General features: G+C 44.5%; 2 long non-coding RNA genes across 2 annotated transcripts in view; one reads left to right on the top strand and one right to left on the bottom strand.

The window, feature by feature from the left end:
- LOC121142303 overlaps positions 1-4227 on the top strand; it is a 63009-nt gene extending 58782 nt beyond the window's left edge. Inside the window, exon 2 of the long non-coding RNA XR_005879286.1 lies at positions 2769-4227. This is a non-coding gene — a long non-coding RNA (uncharacterized LOC121142303). The remainder of the gene's footprint in view (positions 1-2768) is intronic.
- Positions 1-23280, bottom strand: part of LOC121142304 — an 81265-nt gene extending 57985 nt beyond the window's left edge. Inside the window, exon 1 of the long non-coding RNA XR_005879287.1 lies at positions 23177-23280. This is a non-coding gene — a long non-coding RNA (uncharacterized LOC121142304). The remainder of the gene's footprint in view (positions 1-23176) is intronic.
- Positions 23281-24034: the final 754 nt, after the last annotated feature.

Here is a 24034-nt window from a genome sequence, read left to right as displayed (position 1 = left end):
GAAATAAACCTGATTAAAGACAGCAAGAGCAGGGGGTGGAGAGAGTTCTCAGTGGGTAGAGTGTTTACTGTGCAAGCACCAAAACCTAAGCTCAGATCCTCAGAGTCCTTGGAAAGCTGGTTATAGCAGTGTGGGTCTGGAACCCCAGCACGGGTTGAGAAGGGGGAAACAGAGGCAGGCAGATTCCAGGGACTCACAAGCCAATCAATCAAGTTGAAAGGTTTGTTCTTTCTTGTTTGTTTAATACTTTTCTTTATAAAAATAATAATAACAAAGGGTTTTCTAGCCAGAGTGGGTCCCACTCCAACAGAAGCTCCACTTAAAAAAACTGACAGTGATCCACACACAAGACTATTTCCAATAGCAGACCCTACATGGACAGACATTTCCATGTGGCCGCCCTCGGAGCTGGCAACCTGTGCCGAAGTCCCGTCTCTTCCAAATTTGACGACACAGTTCTGAACAAAGAAAATGACCCAAATGTATTTCACATCTGATTAATTTGTGTGGATGATACTTTGGGGCATAAGAAATTTCCATCAAATGTTGCTATGGCTCAGGCAGAGCTATTGGTGCTGTATATTGACACTGACTAGAAAGCAAGCTAGGAACCATATATGGGCTGATCCCGTTTCCTAGGAGGACATGTTAATAAGGAGACAACAATGAGGCCTGTCATGTCAGCCTGTTCCCCAACACAGGGCCAAATATCCTTGATTTTTCATTTTTGTCTTCTCAATGGTGTACAGGATTGGGACAGAAATAAATGTGAGTGTTTAGGAATGTTCCCTCCTCTAGTATAGAATTTAAATTTAAATCCAGTTCAAAAACAACCATCATTTATTCTATTGTGTAAATCCTGCAAGTCAAGAATTCAGGCAGGGCTCAGCTATGTGGTTTATCCACTCCATGTGAAATTCATCGAGCTTCCACAGTAGTACTCTGTAGTCTATGTTATTTGGTTTCAAGACAGATTCACTCCAAAGTCTAGAGCCAAGTTAAGACTGGCAAGAGAACTGGTCTCTGTTCTACTGACCAGAGCACAACATCTCACCTCTCCTGCAGGTTATCTAGGGGAATTGGACATCATAAGTAACTCATCTCCCCCAGGACAAGTAACCCTAGGGAATCCATGGGAAGCTTCCTGACCTCCTCTGGCCTAATCTTAGAAGTCATATCACATAGTGTTACTTCACTGTATCCTCCTAACTAAGAACAAATTATGAAGTCAACTAAGATTAGATTTTCCTAATGTGTGTGTTTGGAGTGATTACCCCTTCTCTCCAAATGTGTGATCACCTTAATAGAAATAGCATAATTCTACATTGTCATGGTCACCATCTCACACACACACACAGACACACACACACACACACACAGGGGTGGGGGGCACTTTCTAGGGATATCCCTGCAAGATACAAACATTGCAAAACACAATGATTATTTTCCTATGGTACAGTACCTTAAACATGCAACTATAGCCTTTAGCCAAAACTGGTCTTTGTCACCATTGAGAGATGCTTTGGCCTGATTTGAAACTATGTGCTCTGTCAGTCCAGTCCTAGAACAGCTCACTCCTTCCATCCCAGCCAAGGAGGTAAACGAATGACTTCCACCAGGCCAGGAGGATAGCAACTTGGAGCATCAGTATGTAATGGGGCTAGAATAACACCTGTGCCTTCGCAAACATTCCTGGGCATGGGACCGTTCTGCAAAAAGAACTGAATGCATCAAAAGACATCTCAGGTGGCACAGAATAAATGACCCAGCCAGCTTCCAGGAGAAGTGAAATCCATGCCAACGGAACAAAGAGGGTCACTGAAGTGCCTTGTCACAGGTGTCACCCAGCCCAGCCACAACTTCAGCTGTCTCGGTGAATTATGCACGTCTGAAGCCAAAGTCGAGTTGCTTGTGAGAGTGAAAACATACTTAGAGCTGTCACTGGGTCCTCACCTCAGCCCATCCCTCACACCAACCTCAGCCCCTACTGTGGAGAACAGGAAATGGGTAACTAAAGAGCTCATTTTACTGTCTGGCCTTAATGTCCAGCTCAGGCATCCACTCCAAAAGTGACCTTGAGTCAAGGTTGGATAATGGTCATGATGCCAGCCTAGAACATTGTGACTCGGGGCAATTTGCCCTTCTGCACCCCTTCTTTTCCAAGTTTACCCTGTACTCAGGGAGACTGTGGACCAGTCTCAACTACTTTTTTGACTTGTAAAGAAAGAAGTATAACAATAATTCTTACCTTTAAATCAGTGTGAATGAATTCAATCACTTAATTGCACTCTGTAATTACCATCAGGGAATGACAGAGATTGAGGTGTTGTTATTGAGGGGTGGGTGGCATGTCCCTCTCCCCAAGTACTTTAACAATAAAATTCAGGCTGCCAAAGGGTTAACTAGTGTCACCTTCCCTGTTACACAGCTCTCCCTGTCCTTCCCCCGTTACACAGCTCTCCCTGTCTACCCAGAGTTTGGCTAATGGTTCCCAAATTTAATAAAACACAAAAGATAATCTAGCATCATGGAACACACAGCACTTGCTTGTGTTCTCTTGAGGCCATTCTTTCTTTCTTGGCAACAGAGTCATTGTCAAACAAATATTAGTTCTAATAAGAACAGTGCCAAGACCCAGTTGCCACAAATCTACCAGCCAACCTACTGGTGTTATCCGGAATGATCTTTTAAGAAGAGGGTGAAACACTGACTGAATGTAAAAATGGTGTCACGATTGGACTTCACTGAGCCATGTGATTTCTTTACAGTTTGGGGACACTACCTAGCTTCCAAAAGCCTACCCGGATTTAGAGGTCAAATGACCTAGGAATCTCAGAGGACATCAGCCGGATGCAATGGCTCCCCCCACCTCCCAACGCCGGCATTTCCTGTGTGCTCTCCCTTTCACTGGTATAAACAGACCACGAAGCGGGACAAGGTGTCTGGACCAGCTTCCCAGCTGCTTCATTATTCTGCTAGATCAATATTAATTTTTGCAGGCTTCCTTTTTCAGCACATCAGGGCTAGAAGGGGCAACTTGTACACACCCTGGTGTTTGGCAAGGGGATTTATGAGCCTGCTCTAAAGATACAGCCCCCGTTGCACTGAGTGAAAATCTGGTTGGAGCCCAAAACAACAAGGAGAGAGCAGGAGGACACAAAGTCAAGTCACTTCTCACAGGCCAAGTCACAGAACACTGGAAAGCAGTACCTGGATGTTATGTGCCTGCCTATGGTGTTTTCGCCGCCAATTTCCTACTTGGCCACATGTGCACATTTAATTAATGTTCTGCTCATCACCTCCTGCAAGTCATTAATAAGGATGCACTGTAGATACAAGCTCATCTCAGAGCCTGCCAGAAGCACTCCGCTGGCCACGATCTCCCACCCAGTGCACAGCCGCCCACCGGCTGCTCACGTGGTCTTGCAGCCAGGTTTCTGAGAGGCAGAGCTCAGAACCGGCTCGGTTGAATTCATCTTTCAAGTGAGATTTCTGGATGCATCCATTTCATTGCCTTCACCCACTAATGTGGTAGAAGGTTTTTTTTTTTAATTCTATTAAAAAATGCAATTAAATTTGTCTCATGGAATTTGCTCTTTAAAAATCTAGACAGCTGCTTGCTCGTGGTGGCATTATGCTCCTGATTCCTGCATGTTTTTTTTCCTTCATCTCCATTCCATTACTTTGCTGAGGATTAAAGACGGGTTTAGCAGATGGCAAATGCCAGGGTCTCTTCCCACCCCCACCTCCCATTCAGAAGACTGGGATCGTGTCGGCCAGAATACACAGCCCGGCTTCCTCCACGGGGCTTTTGGAAGCGAGGAGCAATTGTTTCGTTCAAATCCACCAGCTAACGCAGAAAGTGAGACTGAGGGGCAGAGGAAGAGAGACTAAGGACTCTTCCCCATGGCTGGCCCTCAAGGCTTGGTCAGGGGTCGTTCCTGAGCCTCGGTCTCCTCATCTCCAGAGTCACTGATTTCCTCCACCATTGCTCAGCCATAAAGCACTCATTAGGCTGTGAAGCAAATGAGGTAATGTCTGTGGTGAGATGGTTTGTGCGTTTCCAAAGAAAGACACCATATAAAAAGCATTCTGATTGCTAACAGTCAGGGACACTCAGCATCGGGCCTGGCTGGCCCTATAAACTATTTAACTGCCTGCTCCTTGCAAAAACTATTTTTATCAGTTAATTACACATTTTTCTTATTAAATAACAATGTGAAAGCATTTCTTGCTCATTTTCCTGTCATGATTAATTTAATCTGCCTCCTTTATTAAAAGTCCAGTTTTCTTCCCGTGTCTTAGCCACTCTGGCAAGGCTAGCGCCGCCCTCACAACTCGTCAGCTCCTTTGAGTCACATCAATTCCTTCTACTTCATTCTTTTCTTCAGCCCAAGCCTCAGATTCCCTTTCTTTCGCACTGTGACTGCCTCTGGTGTCAAAGGGAGCACCAAACACTGGAGACCACCTTGCCCTTCTCTTCCTTGAACAAGCCAATGCCCAGAGGAAATTTCATCCTAGCTCTGAGCTGTATCCTGAATGAGAAGGAGACCAAGGCAGCAAGGTTGTAGGGCTGGTGTTGAGTGTCACACACACACACACACACACACACACACACACACACACACACACAGGATGACCAGAATTCAGGTGAAGAAGTAAGACAAGAATGGGAAAGCCAGGATTAGTAGCAGTCCCTGCACTATAGGAATCTTTTCTAATGTTATTGTTATCCATTAGAATTAATTGTGATTAGTAATAATAGCAGTGGCACATATGTAATCTTCCAATGGAGAAAGCAGACCTCTGGTGCCCCACGGTCATTGCCTAAGCCCACAGAGACAGAAAATAGCTTGGAAAAGAGGTATCGCAATTTTTGAGGCAAAATAATTAACCGAAACACTTACAGAAGTGGTGCCATAGCAAGCATTTTGATGTGCTTTTTCGTTAGTCCTTGTGATGGGCAGGCAGGGTGATCTCTGACTCTTGAGGGCCATCTTTGGACCGCCTTCTCCCCCGAGGGTGGGGCTGGACTTCCTAACACTTCTCTAGTGAGAACAGTGCACCATCATCATGGGCTATCACATCATCATAAGCCATTGCGTCATCATGGGACATCACCTCGATGCCTGGCCTACAGAAACACTGCAGCTTCGTTCCTGGAGGCCCTCAGGTTTGCCAGATGCAGAGGGGTGAGCTGCCCTGGAATGGAGCCCAGGAGGCGAGAACCCCAGATACAGACAGTGGGAAATAGAAGCTCACCATAATGAGCCAAGTCCTACCGATAACAAGGGGTGGGTTTAGGAGGAAACCTGCCCACACCCTACCCTAATCTCCACCACAGCTTTCTTTGCAGCCACACACAGGCACTGGGATGGGATTTTAGAAAGACACACTCAGCTGATCTCCATTCACATTCCCATATACCACAAACACTATAAAACAGTAACTACTTGGTCTTTTAAACTGTTGACTCTTGGGATGAGTTATTACACAGGAGTGGAACGCTGATACACCATCCTTGTCATAAATTGGTGATCCAGAAGGAACCTGAAGTACTACCTTGATAGAAAGCATAGCACTTCCTTATCCATTGCACATGAAACTGTGTCGTTCAAAACCCTCTTTACTGTTGGGTGTGGTTTTAGAAGTCTCCCAACACGAGTAGTCACACACACACCATTAATTGTTTGGAGGTAAAAGAGAAGCTAGGCTGTTCTCCTCAGAGCAGCATGAGGAAAGCCTAGGAGTGAGAAGCCCAAACCTCTACCTCATCAGCCAAGATATGAGCCAAGTCCTCCAGACTCCTCCAATTTCATGTTCATCTTTGCTGACGTAAAGATAATCTGTATAGCTATGCTGACTAAACAGCCTAAGGTGTGCAGATGGGCTCTCCTGTAAACCAGGAGGTCTTGGCATCTTGTTAAAAAAACCAAAAAACTGAAGAAGCACACCCAGATAACACAGCAAAAGATTTTAGTCAAAGAGGAAATGAAAACACGGGACCAATCCATCACAAAGGAGCAATGGGTTACCTAAGCTAGAGCGGTCAACAGCCCATGGTGCCTGCCAAGGCTTCCTTCCGTAAACCCACGAGGAGGAGTTAACTGCTAAACTGTGGAGTATAGGGGATTTTCTGTTTTGATTGACAGGCTTAAATTATGTTTAGTTCACTCCTTATGTCCTTTCCCTTGATACAGCTGGAATTAATCAAATGTACACCCAATCAGGCATAAGATGGCAAAGAGGGGATTTTCCCCCTAAGAACAATTCATTTTGAGGACACAGTTTGCCTTGCTGTACATGTACCCAAAACCAGTCCAGACTGGATCAGACCATTGCCCATAGTTACTGGATATGTTACTGGAGTTGCCGAGGGGTCTCTAGGGAGGGATGACCTACTGCATTGTCTGGAGTAGAGTGTATGTACAGCCAGATAGCTAAGTGCTTTGTTGGGAAAAGAGGCGAGTTTGACTAGCTCAACTCAAGCAGAGTCCAGGTTGCTAAGGTTTCCCCTACACTTGTGTGCCTCAAAGGGATTCCTCCTCTCTCCACATTGCCATCTCCTGAATGTTGGCATTTCCCCTTATGGCCACAAGATGCTTGTAACAACTCCAAGTCTCATGGAGTTCTACATTAATGCCATGGGGGATGAAAAGGAAGTATTCTTGTTTCTTGGTCTAGACATGAGGAAAATTTTCCTCAGAATTCCCCTAGCAGGATTCCCCAGGCATCTTATTTGCCAAACCTGGATTATATGCCTCAAGTAATCCTCAAATGAAGGGACTGAGATGACCATGAAGTGACTGAATCCATCCACATTTTACCTCTGAGGCTAGGAGAAGCCTGGCATCCTGGGAAGCAAGTGGCCACCCAGAGAGATGCTGACAAAACTTGAGGTTCCGTACACACAAAGTAAGGAGTTGTTCACCACTCTAGCATGAACCTGGGAGAGACGGGGTGGACTCAAGTCCCATGCAATACCCAACTTTATTGAGAGCATCAAACAGTTTATACTCTGAGGGTTAAGACAAATCACCTGAGTAAAGTGTGCAATCACAAGGACAAGCCGCGTGTGGCAAAACACGGTTTTCCAGATCACACGCATGACAACAGCTGGAGTAAACTCACTCCTTCCCATCTGCTAACCCGGGAGGAGCACAGAAACACATTCCAGGAACAGTTCTGTGTTTCGAAGAAACTGAGATCACAAGACTTGTTTTCTCACAAGCACTCAGAACTCTCCCACAACTCCATTCTTGGACCCAGCTCTGAGTAGGACTAAGCTGTAAGTCACCACAGGCTGCTCTGTGCTGGAGAAAAGCATCAGGACGGCTTATCCCAGTGAAAATTGGTATCTTGTCCTCACTCCACACACTGTAAGTCAGAGAAGGGCTCCATGATCTTCTACAGCGTCAGTCAGGGATAGACTGACCAAGGCTCCACCCATGCGAGACCTCAGGAGTCACGGAGGCAGCAGAAGAGACGTGAGGCCTTTCCTACTGTCACTTTTGCTCACGTTTCTTCAGCCACAGGAAGTGAGTAGTCCCATCTGAGGGTGCATGTCCTTTTCCTGCAGACCAGGAGACATACAAAACAGCTGCTGCTGTGATCCCAGTGGGCAAACAACACTGCCTCCAATAAAGTCTTGTCTCCTCCCAAGGTTTGGTGACATTAAAGTGAGATAAAATAGTTCTTCATTTCTCAAACAATCATAAGACATGATCTACCAGTGACTGGGCTGGGATGGTTCATCCCAGGGTCAGGAAGACACTGACACCACCCTCCTTAAAGACAGAGACACTGAGAAAACAGCTGTCATCTGAGCAGCCTGCTGCATAATTCATTCACTTGTCCTTTCCTCCTCCTCCAAGGCCCAGAGTTCCCGCATCACAAATTTTGACTTCTCATTGTTGGTTCCAAAGCCCTTGTGATACCCTAGAGAGGGGTCTAGGCCACAGAGAACAGTGGACTGGAGTGAGAAGTACCACAGAAGATGGGGGAGGGGGCACCTCACAGACATCTGCTCTTCTCCTGTGCCAGTCTTAGAACAATGAGTTGTCATCGTCTTTGTTTTCAGATCTCGTTGGGAATGGCTCACGAGGGAGCAGGATTCCTGCCCGCATCCGTTCACCTCCTTCCTTAGGGGCTCTTCCTTCAACGGACACTGTTGGCAACTGTGTCTGCTGGTCTTGCTTCTCAGAGGTGTCTGTGTCTTAGAGAAGGAGGTTGCAGGATGGCCAGGGCGGAGGCACAGAGGGACCCTGAAACGCCAGTGCTTCAGTGCAAAGGGCTAACCAGGATTGCCTGATCAGTTCAGGCCTGGCGGGAAGGCTCTTCCCATCTGGTGGTCAGAGACCCAGGGTGAGGTATTCCTATTTTCAACTATCATTTCCAGGGTTGCTGTGGACATTGAAAACACAATGAACTGCAGCAGAAGATGATGGACAGCAAGTGAGCGAGGCCTAGACCAGACGTCACCTCTTGTGCCCACATACCACGGGGCAGAACTGTCCTGTGACCACCCCTCACTACAAAGGAGGCTGGGAAATGTAATCACGGTTCATGTCCAGGAAAAAAAGAACAGATTTTGGTGGACACAGCTAGCGACCACCCCCACAATCACCCACATAGCTTCCTATTTTTCTACTTGGCAAAGACTGACTTCACAGAGTATTTCTATACAGCAGTGCACTCTGCCTGTCAAGAGGACAAATCTTTACTGAGACAGACTTCACAGAAATCTTGGTGAAATTAATGGAGAAAGACCTGACTGTCTACCCATCTTCTCCATGGTATCACTCCAACCTACATTCTTGGTCAGGTCTTGCAGTTATTGACAGATGTCCTGATCAAGACAGTCCTACCACAAAAGAAAGCCAAAAGATGCTTCATGGGTAGGAAACATCCTTTTCCAAATGGTAACAAAAGAATAAAGGAGTATACTGGATATGATTCACTAGTGCAGGACTTGGGTAAGAGTGGCTGTCTAAGCAACTTCTGTTCATGCATCTGCTGAAGTGCAGAAGGCTGGCTCCTGGAACAAACCAATGTGTCAAGTTCCAGAGAGACAGTGGTGAACTTCAGTGACAAGATTCCCTGGATCCTTACAGACTTCGCTCCAGAGAGAATGTAAATTTAGGAATATAAATTGAATGTCCTAAGTAATTTTCATAGAAAAATGGGCTGAAGGAGAGAGTAGCCACAGGCATGGGGAAGGGTGGCTTCGAAGATAAGACTTTAAGAATCGTAGGCTTGGGAGAAGTACAAGAGGAGACATGCAGTCCAAGTGGAGGGCACAGTAGACAAAAGTCATGACAAGAGATAATGTGGCATCCCTAAATAACAGAAAAGTGACTGGTATGGCCAGGACGGTGAGGCTGCTGGAAGATGAAACTGGAGATGTGTGTTGGAGCCAGGTCATGAAGTTTTGTTGATTATGATAATTTGAGTTTGGATATAAATAATATGGGGATCAGAACTAGAGAGAGGCATGACTCTATGCTGTATTCAGTGGCTAGAGTGAATGACAAGAAAGCCACACAGGATGTCCTAGAGGCGAGTAGTTCAAGATCAGCTGTTGGCAGAGTTGGTCCTTCAGGGGGCTTAGAGGGAAAACAGCCTCAGACTTCTGCTCCAGATTCTGGTGGTTTCTGGAAGTCTTCAGGAAATGCCGGCCGAGCTGGCACAACACCTGCCTCTGAATATGACTGTTTACCCACCATCCACTGCAGGGCAGTCTTTTTAGAAGACAAAGGCCACACTGCAGAGGGTTCCACTCTCTTGCAGTATGAGTCATCATGAACAATTACATCTGCTGTGGCTCTGTTTCCAAGTACGATCCCATTCAGAAGATTTCACTGTGCATTTAGGACTCAATTGAGCAATAGCATGGCGTTCCCATGGCACACACACAGTTTTGGAACGCCGATCCCTATGCCCAGGAAGAATGGGTGGTTAGAGTGAGGTAGGTGTGGTAAGAATGAGGTAGCAGAGGGTGATGTCATCGTGGCAAATAGAGAGCTGGGGCTTCGGGATCCACAGGTATCTTGTTCTTTATAAATCGTTTGAGCGCTGAAAGACTATCTAATCCATGGGCGGAAGGCAGGAAGCAAGAGAAGGACAAGACAGACAGTTCAGTCTGCCACACCCAATGACCTGAGTTTGGTCCCCAGGACACACACGACAGAAGGCGAGAACCAATTCTGGTAAGTTGTCCTCTGCCCTCTGTACATGCATACATAGAGAGATGGAGACAAAAACATAACTAAAATATTGGGAAAGCAAAAGAATGGCTTCTGACTTTCCAGCTTAATAAATTAGAAGGACCACCTTGAGGCCCGTCAAGGGATGGATGGATGGATAAAATGTAGTACATTAAGCCAAGAGTGGCAGCACACACGTATAATACCAGCAGTTGGTAGGCTGAGGCAGAAGAATGGCAAATCCAGGGTCTGCCTGGGCTATATACAGAGACCCTGCATCCAAGAATCCAAAACAAAAACAGAAGTGGTACGTGTATACAATGGAGTATTATCCAACCATAAAGGAGAATCAAATCTCGTGTTTACAGCAAGTAGTGAAATTGGAGGCCATCATGCTAGCAAAATGAACCAGACTCAAAAAGATAAATGCCACATTTTCTCTCATCCACAGAATTTAGATTTTGAAAGATATAAAACTATAACAAAGAGTATTTGAGAGAAGAAAGGGCACCAGTAGGAGAAGTGTCAACAGGAAGCAATGAGGGGTAAAAATTAACAAAATATATTTTTCACACACAAGAAAATGCAAAGACATTTTACACAACTAGTAAACACTAATTTAAAAGTTAATAATAAAGAATTTCTGGATTGAGCAAGGAGAATGATGAGACAATTTATGAAATTTAAAAGGTAAGGCATTTTTTGCAGTGGCAGACTATGGTTTTACTCTATATGATACATTCAAGATACACATGAGCCCTCCACACAGATATGTCAGTTCAAAGTATCTGTGAAATTCTAGATTTCCAAGGAGAAAACTGTGCTGGAGATAGAACTCTGGAGTCTCTGCTATGCCACATAATTAGGGTAACTCAGAACAGAAGAGTGCACAGCTTCCTCCTTCTCAAGGGCGACCCTTTTCTCACACGGTAGAACACTTTCCCCATCAGCCCTGAGGAGCCCTGGGTACTTCATCTCTGACTCTCTGCCATCTCCATGGGGCCTGGGTTTCTACAGAAGAGGGAGACTGACCTCCCAAACCTATCCCAGTCTCACGAAGTGTTCTTCCTCTATGACCAAGAGAACCCACACAGCCAAGACAAACACCTCAACCACATGAGCCTGATGAGCGCACCATGCACGTGTGTGAGCGTTTGTGCACACACACACACACACACACACACACACACACACACCTCATCCCTTCAGCAGAAATGACCTAAACTTTGTGAGGTTTGCATGTCCCTAGAGATGATCTCATTTGCCTGCTTCAAAAGCGCTTTGGTCTGCACAGCCTGTAGCAGCAAATTTACACTTCAAAAAGCAGACAGCTTTTTCCACATCTTATTCACTTAATGGGTGAGAATGTAAAATTAGTTCCGTTGCTGATGAGGACCTTGAGCCAAATGAAGAGTGTTCATTTGTCAGCACAGGCTTACAGCCTGAGACATGATTATATAGCTAATCCAATAATGGGTTTTGATGCTGAGCATTTATTTATATACAGTATGTCTTGTTATCTGTTGATAATCAGGACCTACAATTTACTCTTTCTTGTGCGTGGAGTGTGAAATAGCAACATCTTCCAGACATATTGCATTTAAGTACCAACATGCAAACATATACAGAAAGCGCCATCATCAGCAAAATATTGTATTTGCTTTCTTTAAAAAAAGAAAAGAAAACCAATGCTTGGATTCAGGCCCTCATATTTTTAAATATAAGCAGCATACTTCCCTTGATGTCTTTCTTAAGACTACCTAAAAAAGAAAAAAAAAACAAGATTTTCCTTAATCACCTTGACCCACCTTAATCAAGTGATTTCTTTTTCTTGTTCACGGAGGAAAAAAAAAACTATCTGGGCTCAATTCTTCTACACTCAGACAGAATGATACAAACCAAGAAGATACCTGGAGGATATCTTCATGACGGCACCCAATTGGCTCCCTGAGTCTTACAGACACCCTGCTTGCTGCAAAGATTCATATTAGCACCACGTGAGCAGGGGAGCTGTGATAATTATCTCAGGCAAAGCCTCTTTTTTCAAATGTGTAACTTAAAATTAAATATAAAACTACCACATCTCTATCAGCTCTCATGGAGACTCCATAATGAGCCATTAGATGACTGCTTTATACCCTGTGGATGAGACTGAACGTCTGTCACTAAAATACAGGGATGCTCTTGGTCTAACATATACATAAAACACAACATTCGCGAGCATCTTTGTGGGTAAAATATGTTGTGGAATATTTATCACAAAACCTGTAAGAAAGGAGAGACATGTCTGGATTAAGGACTCTACACATTTCGCATGTGTACCTGAAGATACCTGTAAAAACCCTACTACACGTGGGAAAGTTAACACAAGTGCTTTTGTATGTGATCACCCTTTGGACACACGGAGAAAAATCCCAAGCTAATGCTGTATGTTCCTGATTTGACATGTCCCTACCAAATGGGTCTCCAGCCCAAATGAGGCCAATTAGATTAGCCGCTGTGCTAGCCAACAAGGAACAGGACAAGGGCCCATTATTAAACCGAAATTTATTTCACAATATTTCCATGTCGACAGAACACCTTGATTTACTAGATTACGCCAGTTTGCTAAAAAAATCTCCTTGTGCATGGCAAAACCAAGTTCAAGTTTTGTGGGTAATGGGTGTGTAGATTTGAGGACTCTTTATAGATAGAAGGACTGTGGGGAGAGCAAAGGCTAACTCCATGTAAATCTGTGTTAAAGCCACACGTGACCACTGAAGTTCAAAACCCTTTTTGTATGTGTAGTGGCTGCTTTACCTAGCCCAGATAATTCATTAGGCTTCAACTCTGGTTGAGATTAAATGAGTCTAGCATCCATTACATTCTTACTTTCGTTGCAGAAACAAATCTTTCTTGTACCAGCCAGTGTAATCTTCAGAGTTTTCGTTATATAAAACACCTCAAGAAAAATGCACTTCGGTAAGATTTACACTTTATTACTCTAATGATTCTACAAACACTTCCACAATGTGATGAAAGACAGCACAGCCCCGGACTGATTGAGAGCTAATAAAAATCAGTACTAGAAACTGAAAAGAGCGCCCTTATCATCTTTCTTTCATTTAGAGCTGATTACTAGGGGATTATAATGCAATCACAGCTATGTGTGAGAGGTAGCTATGGGAACCAGTTTTAACTGTTTATCTAGCCAAAGATCTTAATTTAAGTTTGAACACTCTGATTCATTTATATGTAAGACACCAAGGAGACAAAATGCAGAAGAAACAGATGCACACTTGTTCTTCCCATTTAACTTCAGAAGCTACCAGCCAATTTGTCTTTCAGGAACAAAATTAATTTCTGATGACAATGTGAACAAGTAATAAACTCGAAGTCCCTGTCCTGGGAAACTTGTTAATGCCATGTAATGTTCTGGAGTTCTTTGGGGGGGAAACAAGGTTTGCTCCCGGAGTTACGGGACATTCATAACAGGCTTGTCTTTGTCCCAACCCTGCAGAGGCTTGTGGTACCTTTTCTAGAGGCTAATTAGGGGACGTTCAACAGCAACCATGTGGCTGACCATTTCTTTCCTACAGGATATTTTTGAACTACTCATTTTCCTTCATACGCTCTCGTGGTTCAGATTTGGTCCCAGCTCAAGTCTCCAGCTCACTGCTGCCCAGCCCTGGCCTACGGGCAAAGATGACGAGTCACAATTCCATCTTCCTGGATCTCCTGTTGTTACACGACCCATTACACATGTGTGCATTCTACCTCCAGGCCTTGGACCTTCACAGGGAAACATACCCAAGAAGTCTTCATGGTGGTTGTCAGTGGTCCTCAAGCAACACAAAGACAGGTGTCTGCAGGCTTCGTCAAGCACATGGACACCCTCAGCTGGGAAATCAGGCTGGCCTCTCCCTCCAAAACAGCTGTCCAGTTCTTAGTAGAGATAACCACATAACTGGTACTACAAAGAAAGCTAGCATTTATTGACCACTCACTATATAAAGAGGACAAATTATATACTCTACATGCATAATCTCTCAGTTAGGACAAAAGCTCTAGGAGGAAGTCACTTAGCAACCATTTTATAGGTGAGGACACTGAGTCATGTGAAATCTTAAAGCGGCATGTAGCAGAGTCAACACTTGAATGCCATTCGTCAGATTCTAAAACTAACCATTTTAAGCACGCTACAAGGTAAAGCTTGGCTGTTAATATTTCTCATCTTGCTTTGTTCACATTTTTTTAAGTATTGGACCAGATGCCTCTCTCGATCCAGAGGTTCTGTGCACACCCCGCCCCCATGCCTTCCCAGCTCGTGTTTCTCTGCTCTTGGGGACCTCCCCACGGCATAATGGTGGTCCATTAGCGTGGTTTTCAAACCTCGCTCTCTCCCATGCTCTGACAGTTTTCATATGCTCCACATGAAGGATCCTCTTCCAGAAATACTTTTGAAGAAAGTCTAAAGTAAGCTGAAAAGTATTACATTTTTCATCTCAACGGGGAAATGGATTTAAGAAAAGGAGCGAAGAGCCTGCAGGTCTTTCAGATTTTTTAAAAAAGAATTCAACACTGCTGTATTGGCTCTGGGAACACATCTATCACAGAAACCGAGAGAGCATCTGCATTTACACACGGAAAAGGTTCCCTCTGTCCTTGATCACGATAATGACTTAGACTTGTGTCAAGTCTTTCATCCTCAGGGGCGCCCCTGCCCCTGCAGACACAGTCCAAGGAGGAGCTCTCTGCACCATCACAGCCCTGTTCCTGCCCTGGTGAGAGGAAAATGGTCCCCAGGGAGGGGACACATTGAAAAAGACAAGCAGGCACTGTAATTCTATTTGCAGAGTCAAGAGGCACCTAAAACAATGCCCCAGCGCCTGGCACTTAGGAATAACAGAAGAAGCTATTCACAGGATACCAAGAGGCAGTATGTGAATGAAGGAAGTGCCACAGGGCTGACAGCCATGTCCTATGGACACTAAGAGGTCTGTTCATTGCTCTTTGTGCTTCTTAAACCACCTTGGCTAGCTGAGAAACATTAAGACCATTTTCCCTGCTTCCTTTGCCCTGAGGTGGGAAAGTGGCTGCATCAGGGAGGGAGGCAAGCAGGAGCTCTGTTTAGGTAGAATGGGACCTTGCATACCGCTGGGTCACCAGCTGGCACTCCGTGGAAGCCTGTGGAAGTCATCCTCACCCCCCAGGCAGGCACAGATATGGAGCTACCCCTCTGGACTAGATGGGGATCTCCCTGAGCTAGCCGCAGCTCTACCTGAGCCTGCTGTGACAGCCTGGTATGGTTGGGAGGCACTTGTGATGCTCCGCCCAGAGCTCTGTCTCTTTACACTTCCCACAGCTCATCTACCACAGTTAACTTCCACGTCACTTGTCATTTTCTTCTGTGAATGCCTCTAAACTGCGCTAAATACCACCACCAACCACCCAATCAACCACACAGGCATGCATGCACAAAGGCATGAATGCACAAAGGCATGCACTCCCACAAACAGAGAGACACTTCCTGTGCATGGACCATATACCTTACAAGCTGTATTCTCCCACACCCTCTCACACTAAGACATCATTCATTGCCCATCTACACGTCAATTGATGGGCTAAACACATCACACAACTATGTCCCACCACCCAAGCACTGTGGCTGAGAGTTGATGATCCACAAGATGGAAGTACTAGAGCTAGCCACTGACAGAGCTGGAATCTCTGGTCCCGCACACTTATACTCCCAGCACTTGGAGGAGGCAGCAAGACAATCAGAAGTTCACTTGGGCTACCTAGTGAATTTGAGACCAGCCTGGACCACATGAGACCCTGTCTCCAAACAGAGCGGAAGAGAAGGAGGAAGGAAGACTTCCTGTGCCCCACCCTAGGTCATACTTTCCCCACCAACCAGCATCTCTAGGCTGGGTTTATACCACAACCATATTGGTATAATGGTTCCCAATACCAGCACATACTCGGACGTTTATAAGTGGTCAACAACACACACTCTTACCGAGTAATCTCTTTGAAGGAAGTCTATGGGAGCTAAATGACCACCATTGTCTAACTGCAGTCTGCAGTACACTGTCTTCATTAACCTTGCAGCCCAGGTAATGATTTTGATTTTCCTAGGTAACAAAAGAATGGGGAGAGAGAAAGAGAGAGAGAGACAGAGACAGAGACACAGAGAGACAGAGAGAGAGAGACAGACAGACAGAGACAGAGAGAGAGAGGGACAGAGAGACAGAGAGAGAGACAGAGAGAGAGAGAGAGAGAGAGAGAGAGAGAGAGAGAGAGAGAGAGAGAGAGAGAGAGAGACAGAGAGAGAGAGAGAGAGAGAGATTTAAACAGGGTCTTTGGTGTCATGCTGACGAATCAAGAAAAAAAAAGTGTTGTCTTCCTGGATTCAGGTGTTCTTTTCACTGAATTCAGTCAAACCAGTTCTGCATATTGACACAGGAGGTGTAACTTACAGCGATTCAATTGTTATGCATCACTGCATAATCACATCTGTCATCCATCCCTGTCTTCCTCCACCAAGGCTGCTGCAGCAGTGGCTGCATATTTCCCCAGAGAATGAGAGAGCACAAGGACTGTGGTGGCAGAGCGTCCTCCCCGGGATAACAGGGCCACTCTGACAGACTGATAGACCCACTCTTGCTTTGTTGTCTTGTTTTCTCTTCTTTTCTTTTTAATTTCTTTGTTCCTGTTTTGTTTTTATTATTCCTCGTGTTGAGGAATTCAAGCCCACATATTTTGCCATTGTCCCTGCTACTGCCCCAGCTCAGTCTTAAGCCCTGACCTTCTGACTTTACGCTCCCACTGAACCATCCCTTAATGCTGCTTACTGTGTCTCTCCCCTCCTCATCTTCAAGTGCTGTACGACCTCTGAGAAGGAGTCTATAGCCACAAGACATTCAAGCCTTCCTCCAAGCTGGCTCTAACCTACCAACCCAAGTTTGTTTTCCATTACCCTCTAATCCAGCTTCCCGAAACATCCAGCTGGTGTCCTCAGTGGTCCCCAAAGGAACTGTGCCCTTCCCTGGACTACAATCTGTACACACACTGTCCCTTACACAAGGAGTAAGTCCAATCCTTACCCTGGCCAGAGGTCTCAGTGACCTTGGCCCTCTGTGCTCTCACGCCTACACATCTGACATTTGGTGACTTGAGTCCTCATTTGTGTCTCGTAATTTAATTTCATGGATATTTGTATTCGGCCTCCCTCCATGGGGAATGCTAGTTGCTTTGAGGGCAATGACATCCTCTTACATATTTGTGCCAGGAGAATACAGAGCAAGTGGCGTTTTAGTGACCCTTCTACTCTACTGTCTCTTAGAAGACAGTTTTATACACACTATAGGAGGTACAGCCGAGTCAGGGAATTCCCCAGTGAACCATATGGCTCCTGTCTCCAGGTAGTCTCACAAGATGTCCTTTGCACATAGCACTCCTAACATCTCCCCAACACCACCACCACTGCCACCTCCAGCCCTACCTTCCTCTAGCTCTACTCTTTCTGGAAGGCTCCTTAGCCCAGTTTAGATTAGCAGCCCCTAGAGGGTTCACCATCACTTCACAAGACCAGAAGAGGTTTGGTTCTCCCATCGGTTGGGTTAATTCCACCTAACAGTTGTGACACTGGTTAAGATCTCCAGACTGCATGTAATGGGAAATGAATAACTAACTGGCTTGTGTACCTGATGAGACACAAACCCATTCCTCTAGGTTTCTCTTCCCCTTCTTTCACTGCTCTATCACACCCCTTCATTCCATGTGACCTTTATTATCCGCCTTGCAAGAAATGGGGGCTGTATTGTCATTGGCCTTGCTTCCTGCCTGTCCTTTGTTAACATTTTAACCAAAGAGGGTAACTCCTCTACAAATGCCAATGACATCATTAACTAACCATCGTTCTGTCTGGTCCACTGGTTATTCTCTCTTCATCCTTTACAACTTGGATTCATAAGCACAAGCTTACACATCACCCTTGGGGAGATGTGTATTCTTCCTCAGCTATTGTGCAAGACTGCTATTCAAACAGCTCCATGAAATTCTAGAACTTCCCAAAGCCTTCCCTTCCTGAACCATCACAGCATGGATACTCTGCACTCACCTTTGACACCAACTGCACAAACCTTGAACATGTCTCTCTTCCCTGTCTTTGTCCCACCATCCCTTGGCCTCTTCTCTACCAACCCAGTCCAGAAGCCAGAGTACACTGTGCAGTCCAGGGTGGCATCCAGGGTGGCTTGCTAGGACGCAGAACAAAGACACTCTTCTACTTAAAAGACTTGAGAGCCTTTAACTTAATCTGGGCATGAACTGGGAAGACAGTAAACTAAAGACAGAGTGGAGTTTTCATTCAGTTATTCCTGAGAAGGGATTACTTCCTAGAATGACGGGTAGGGAGTCTATTTAGGGACAAACAGGAGAGAACAGAAAGGGTAGGAGTCTCCTAAGGGGGTCTTTCTCAGCGTAGCTGAGCTTTTACATTAAGGTTGAGCATAGGGGAGCAGACCCATCTATTTTAGGTACAAATTTGAAGTCATAGAGCAGGGAGATCTCGTCTACAGTGATGTTCTGAAAGCAGAAACCTGCCTTGCTGTCTTCTAAAGAAGCTGAATAAAGAATAGCAAAGGTAAGTTTTGAAATATGAGACCTGGACTGCGGGTATAACTCAGAGAAAGGGTTCACGGATACCACATATGAGTGCCTGGTACCCCTCAAATAAACAGACAAGTGAAATAAAGCAAGGCAATGAAAACTTAAGAGGACGAGAAACGGAGGTGTTACTGCAGACAGAAAGCACAGGAGACCCAAGTGAGAGTGGAATGAGGCTGCAGTAGAATTTTGGCCAAGTTCCAAGCTCAGAGTCAACAAATGCAAAGCTAGGGGTAGGAGGAGGTGGCGGGGAGGGGAGTGAGAAACCATGAGAGCAATTAATTAAAAGAACTGTGTTTGGAGCAGCTGAACCAATGATGCTCCCACCCCCACCCTCCCACCCATGCCTGCAGATCACCTAACAGTTTGCCTTCTGGTTAAAGCTTGAGAATCTCTCCCTGGAGAGAGGAGAGATTTGCCTAGAGGGGGTCTTGAATCAGAACTGGGCATTCAAACTGAAGCAGAGAGGAGACAGTGACAATACAACTGCCATTGGAGAAAAGTGTAAAGTACAGCTTCTCTTAGAGCCGGGGATCAGCCTTAGTTTGTGGACTTCTTGCCTAGCATGTACAAAATCCGGGACTCAAGTCCCAGGAACACAAGTTTGCCATGGAGGCGTGGTCCCGCCACTCAGGAGGTACAGGAGTTCAAGGTCATCCTTGACTACATAGCTACTTTTAAGCCAGCCTAAGCTACATGAGATCCTCTCTCCCCAAAAAACTAAATAATAAACGATTCAAATTAAAAATAAATAAAAGTTGCTCAGCCTTGAATAGGGTGGTCAGCCGATTTGGATCACCCCAAGAGTTCCAGTTTATAGTATAATCCCCAAACACTTGTTAATGGTTTTCATTTCTCAAATGGTTATAATGTTGATATTATAACCTGTATTCACTCACCTATGAGTAAAGCAGAATCAATACATGTGTTTTCATCTTGGGTCAGGTGCTAATTATAGATGTTATCATCCTACACTAGCTTCTGATGTAATTTAGTGAGCACAAGTCCCAAACGGTGCAATAAATACAGAATCAAACATGGATGGATTCTGACATTGTTGTTACACAAGATGTTCTGGAACCTGGAAGTGATATTTCAAGAGATTGTCACTAAATTGAAAACCAGCTTTTTAATTTCTCTTAAAGGCTCAAGAACTCCTAAGAATATACATATATGGGGACACATTCAAAGAATTATTAAATATTCTGTGAAATTACAAAGAAAGGGAGAGGGAGTAATTTACCTCAGAGAGAAAAGAGATTAGTCAGAAAGTACACGATAATTTTGCTTAAGTTTCAATTAGTTTCAGTAAAGATTCATGAGGACAATTATCCAATAACCAAAAACAAAATGCTGTTTTTCTTACGGTTCTCAGAGAACAAAAAACTAATTCCTGGAAACAGAAAAGCATAATATTTAAATTTAAAAACTCAATGGAAAAATCTGAATATCTGAATGCATTATGAACAAAACAAAGAGATCTAAAAAAGAAAACTTGGAAACCTATCAAATCATAGCTCAAGAACATAAAAATATGAGAGTGTCAGGACTTGTGTCTACACCCATTCGCAAAGAAATCTGTGGAATGTGGTACAAGACAAGCTAAAATGTGAGAATCAAATTCATAGAGGGTCAAAAGCTGGCTTCTGAGGTCTTTTGAATCATTAGATGAAGACTTAAGGGAAGAAATGAGCAGAGACATGATGTGATGAGCGTCCTCTGACCTAAAGAAAGGGCATGAGTCTTCAGACTTACAAGACCTGCTAACCTGTGAAGGAAGGAGGAAAAGAGGAGGAAAAATAGAGCCACTACATGACATGATCTGATGGCGTTTCAAAGACCCAAGGATCAAAAGGAAACATAGCTATGGGGGAGGGGGATCATCCATAAAATAATAAGGGTGGAATGAAGGAATTTCCATCAACATTTGGTATTTCAAAGGTAAATAGAACAATGCTTTAAAGTGTTTCTTGTTGTTTTTATTATCTTTCTCCTTTGTTTTTGAGACAAGTTCTCCCTACACAGCCCAGGCTGACCTCAATCCTGAGACTCCCCTGGCTCTATGTAGGAACCACTAGGATAATAGGCATATTATCCACAGTTAATAATGCCTGCAAACTTAGAATTCCGTATAAACCTGAGCTTCACTGGAAGGGTAAAGAGGCAATACCCCTTCCTTACTCATCCCGAATATCATGATGGACACCCTTCAAAGAGAAACAAATATATTCGACAAAGTCTCATATGATGGAGGGGGTTTCAGAAACAAAAACGTGAAAGATCCAGGGAGACCAGATTTTCTGTGCCATTTAATGAAGGGTTGTAAACAGACATGGTTATGCCAAAGAGACCTGATCTAGTAGTAAGTTTAGAACCGGGCAAGGCCTGTTTAGATTCTGCTTGGCCCATCCCTGTAGATCACAGGCAGAGGGGGAGAGCAGGACAGGACAAGGTCCTTGTGTCTCTGTGCATGCTCATGTATAAGTTCACACACATGCAAAATAAATGTATTTGCAGAGATGCAAAGACTGAAAAATTTGTTTTTGTGAATTATGCATGAAAAATAATTATTCAAAAAATATTTTTGGAAAGGAACAAAGGCATCAGAGATAGACTAAGAATGAATGTGGTTGACCCATAAGTGATGCATCCTATACTATTAAAATAATTCCTTGACCTTAATGCTGAAAAGAGTCCTCAAGTGAGGAGAATAGGCTGCCCAGCCAAGCTCAGTTTCTTAGTCCTAGGTCTAACCACACACCTCTTGATGATTGCCTTAGTTAGGGTTACTGTTGCTGTATTGAAACACCAGGACCAAAGCAACGTGGGGAGGAAAGGGTTTATTTGCTGTGGTTGTTTGAAGGGCTATGGGCCCCACAGACTCATGTGTTTGAATGTTTGACCCATACGAAGTGGCACCAATAGGAGGTGTGGCTTTGTTGGAGTAGATGTAGCCTGTTGGAGGAAGTGTGTCACTGTGGAGGTGGGCTTTGAGGTCTCATATATGCTCAAGCTACACCCAGTATGGTACACAGTTCCCTTCCTGTGGCCTGCAGATTAACATGTAGAACTCTCAGCATCTTCTTCAGCACCATGTTTGCCTACATACATCATGTCCTGCCATGATGATAACAAACTAAACCTCTGAAACTGTAAGCCAGCCCCAATCAAATGTTTTCTTTTCTAAGAGTTACTGTGGCCAGGCAGTGGTGGTGCACACCTTTAACCCCAACACTTGGGAAGCAGACACAGATGGATCTCCATGAGCTCAAAGCCAGCCTGGTCTACAGAGCAAATTCCAGGACATCTAGGGCTGCTACACAGAGAAACATTGTCCTGAGAAATAAAAACAACAACAAACAAACAAAACCAGAGTTATTGTGGCCACGGTGTCTCTTCAAAACAATAGAAATGCTATGATATTTGACTTATGCTTGCACATCACTGTTCATCACTGAAGGAAGTAGGATAGGAACTCAAACAGGGCAGGAACCTGGAGGCAGGAGCTGATGCTCAAGCCATTGAGAAGCCCTGCTTACTCGCTTGTACCTCATAGTTTGCTCAGCTTGCTTTCTTATAAAATCCAAGAACATCTGCTCAGAGATGGCCCCCATTGTAGTGGACGGGGCCCTCCCCCATCAATCACTAAGAAGTTGCCCTACAGACTTTCCTACAGCCCAGTCGTGTGGAGGCATTTTCTCAATTGAGCCTCTCTGTTTTCCAATGACTGACTTGTGTCAAATTGACATAAATTAGAGAGGACAACTGTCCTCTTGTCAACTTGACACATAAACACATCACTGTTAAGCCACAACCTTGCCTTTTTTATTCATTCACCAATATCTAATATTAATATGAGCATCACAATATAAAATATTCCAAATTTTAAAGGTCCCACAATCTTTAAAAATTCAAACACTTAATTTTTCGAAGTTGGGAGCTAGAGAGATGGCTCAGCAGTTAAGAGCACTGGCTGCTCTTCCAGAGGACCCAGGTTCAATTCTTAGAGCCCTCATGGCAGCTCACAACTGTCTGTAACTCCAGTTCCAAAAGATCCAACACCCTTACACTGATGTGCACTGGTCTCAACTTTCTTATCTCCCAAACTCCTACAGAACAGCTCACTGAACTCTCAACACACAATGACTCTTCTAGCCAAAGTCCCAAAGTCCTTCCACTGTCCCCCCAAAACCAACATGGCCAGGTCTGTCACAGCAATACCCCACTGTCCCGGTCCCAGCTGTCTTAGTTAGGGCTGCTGTGGCTGTGGTGAAACACCATGACCAAAGCACTTGGGAGAAAAGGGTTTATTGGCTTACGCTTCCATATCACTGTCAATCGCTGAAGGAAGTCAGGACAGGAACTCAAACAGGGCAGGAAGCTGGAAGTAGAAGCCACTGAGGGGTGCTGCTTACTGGCTTAGCTTGTTCTCCTCGGCTTGCTCAGTCTGCTCTCTCATAGAACCGAGGACCACCTGCCCAGAAGTGGCCCCACCTGTAGTGGGCTGGGTCCTCCCCATCAATCACTAAGAAATTGCCCTACAGTGTCACCTGCAGCCTGATCTTAAGGAGGTATCTTCACAATTGAGCCTCCCCCTCTTCAGCGATCCCAGCTTTTGTCAAGTTGACATAAACTAGCCAGCGCAATGGTGAGGTCATTATTATTAGCACAAGCATAGGACTACTTTTAAATTTCAATCAAAGAACTAAATACACAGAATATAAATTACAAAAGAAAATGTAAATGTAAACTTTTGCAGCATAAAAATTATGTAATTAATCTAATCTAATCTGAAAGAAAACAAGAAGAGCTACAAAAAAGTATAAGTGAATTAACTATTCATAGCAGAAAGTAAATGCAAATCTAATTCCAGTAAGTCATTAAGAAATTTGAATGTATATGCTTAAAATTGTAAATATATTGGGTTATTTCTTATTAGTGTGAGAAAATACTAAGATTAACAAATTTAAATGAAAGACTGTTTGGGTTCATGGGTTCAGATGCCTTATTCCACAGAGGGTAAGGACTACTGTTTGGGAGATATGGGGGCATAGCGTCCTGGTAGGGAACTTGTGGTTGAACAAAACGGCTCACTTCATGATGACCAGGAAGTTAAAAAAAAAAAGCCAGAATCCCATTATCCTCTTCAGGGACCAGCCCCATGCTTAACTTGCTTC

Source organism: Mesocricetus auratus, unplaced genomic scaffold (genome assembly GCF_017639785.1).
Source record: "Mesocricetus auratus isolate SY011 unplaced genomic scaffold, BCM_Maur_2.0 Super-Scaffold_100009, whole genome shotgun sequence".
Classification (NCBI taxonomy): Eukaryota; Metazoa; Chordata; class Mammalia; order Rodentia; family Cricetidae; genus Mesocricetus; species Mesocricetus auratus.
This window is presented reverse-complemented; position numbering and strand designations above follow the sequence as displayed.